The following is a 2,455-nucleotide window of genomic DNA, read 5'->3' on the forward strand; positions in this document are numbered from 1 at the left end:
CACTCGGCTGCCCCGCGCGTTGCCCCTTGGTTGGTCACCTCATCACCACTCGACCGCCCCGCGCGTGGCCTCTTGGTTGGTCACCTCATCACCACTCGTCCGCCCCGCGCATTGACACTTGGTTGGTCACCTCATCACCACTCGGCCGCCTCGGGCGTCGCATATTGGTTGGTCACCTCATCACCACTCGGCCGCCTCGTCCGTCGCATATTGGTTGGTCACCTCATCATCACTCGGCCGCCCTGCGTGTCGCCATTCGGTTGGTCACCTCATCACCACTCGGCCGCCCCGCGCGTCGCCGCTTGGTTGGTCACCTCATCACCACTCGGCCGCCCCGCACGTCGCCTCTTGGTTGCTCACCTCATCACCACTCGGCCGCCCCGCGCGTTGCCATTCGGTTGGTCACCTCATCACCTCTCGGCCGCCCCGCGCATCGCCACTTGGTTAGTCACCTCATCACCACTCGGCCGCCCCGCGCGTCGCCTCTTGGTTGGTCACCTCATCACCACTCGGCCGCCCCGCGCGTCGCCATTCGGTTGGTCACCTCATCACCATTCGGCCGCCCCGTGCGTCGCCAATGGGTTGGTCACCTCATCACCACTCGGCCGCCCAGCGCGTCGCCTCTTTGTTGGTCACCTCATCACCACTCGGCCGCCCCGCGCGACGCCATTCAGTTGGACACCTCATCACCACTGCGCCGCCCCGCGCGTCGCCACTTGGTTGGTCACCTCATCACCATTCGTCCGCCCCGTTCGGCCGCCCCGCGCGTCGCCACTGGGTTGATCATCTCATCACCACTCGGCCGCCCCGCGCGTCGCCTCTTGGTTGGTCACCTCAATACCACTCAGCCGCCCCGCGCGTCACCATTCGGTTGGTCACCTTATCACCACTCGGCCGCCCGCCCGTCGCCACTTCGTTGGTCACCTCATCACTAGTCGGCCGCCCCGCGCATCACCTGTTGGTTGGGCACCTCATCACCACTCGGCCGCCCCGCGCGTCGCCACTTGGTTGGCCACCTCATCACCACTCGGCCGCCCCACGCGTCGCCTCTTGGTTGGTCACCTCATCACCACTCGGCTGCCCCGCGCGTCGTCATTCGGTTGGTCACCTCATCACCACTCGGCTGCCCCGCGCGTCGCCACTTGGTTGGTCACCTCATCACCACTCGGCCGCCTCACGCATTGCCACTTGGGTGGTCACGTCATCACCACTCGGTCGCCTCGCGCGTCAACTCTTGGTTGGTCACCTCATCACCACTCGGCTGCCCCGCGCATCGCCACTTGATTGGTCACCTCATCGCCACTCGGCTGCCCCGCGATTCGCCTCTAGGTTGGTCACCTCATCACCACTCGGCCGCCTCGCGCGTCGCCATTCGGTTGTTCACCTCATCAACACTCGGCCGCACCGGGCGTCGCCACTCGGTTGGTCACCTCATCACCACTCGGCAGCCCCGCGCGGCGCGATTCGGTTGTTCACCTCATCACCACTCGGCAGCCCCGCGCGCCGCCATTAGGTTGGTCACCTAATCACCACTCGGCAGCCCCGCGCGTGGCCTCTTGGTTGGACACCTCATCACCACTCGGCCGCCCCGCGCGTGGCCTCTTGGTTGGTCACCTCATCACCACTCCTCCGCCCCGCGCATCGCCACTTGGTTGGTCACATCATCACCACTTGGCCGCCTCGTGCGTCGCATATTGCTGGTCACCTCATCATCACTCGGCCGCCCTGCGTGTCGCCACTTGGTTGGTCACCTCATCACCATTCGGCCACCCCGCGCGTCGCCTCTTAGTTGGTGACCTCATCACCACTCGGCCGCCCCGCGCGTCGCAATTCGGTTGGTCACCTCATCACCAGTCGGCCGCCCTGCACGTCGCTATTCGGTTGGTCACCTCATAACCACTCGGCTGCCCCGCGCGTTGCCACTTGGTTCGTCACCTCATCACCACTCGGCCGCCCCGCGCGTCGCCTCTTGGTTGGTTACCTCATCACCACTCCGCCGCCTCGCGCATTGCCACTTGGTTGGTCACCTCATCACCACACGGCTGCCCCGCGCGTCACCACTTGGTTGGTCACCTCATCACCACTCTGCCGCCTCGCGCATTGCCACTTGGGTGGTCATGTCATCACCACTCGGCCGCCTCGCGCGTCAACTCTTGGTTGGTCACCTCATCACCACTCGGCCGCCCCGCACATCGCCACTTGGTTGGTCACCACATCGCTACTCGGCCGCCCCGCGATTCGCATTTGGGTTGGTCACCTAATCACCACTCGGCCGCCTCGCGCGTTGTCATTCGGTTGGTCACCTCATCACCACTCGGGCGCCCCGCGCGTCGCCACTCGGTTGGTCACCTCATCACCACTCGGCCGCCCCGCGCGACGCCATTCGGTAGGTCACCTCATCACCACTCGGCCACCCCGCGCGCCGCCATTAGGTTGGTCACCTCGTCACCACTCA

This window comes from Aegilops tauschii, chromosome 7, assembly GCF_002575655.3.
Source record: "Aegilops tauschii subsp. strangulata cultivar AL8/78 chromosome 7, Aet v6.0, whole genome shotgun sequence".
Lineage (NCBI taxonomy): Eukaryota > Viridiplantae > Streptophyta > Magnoliopsida > Poales > Poaceae > Aegilops > Aegilops tauschii.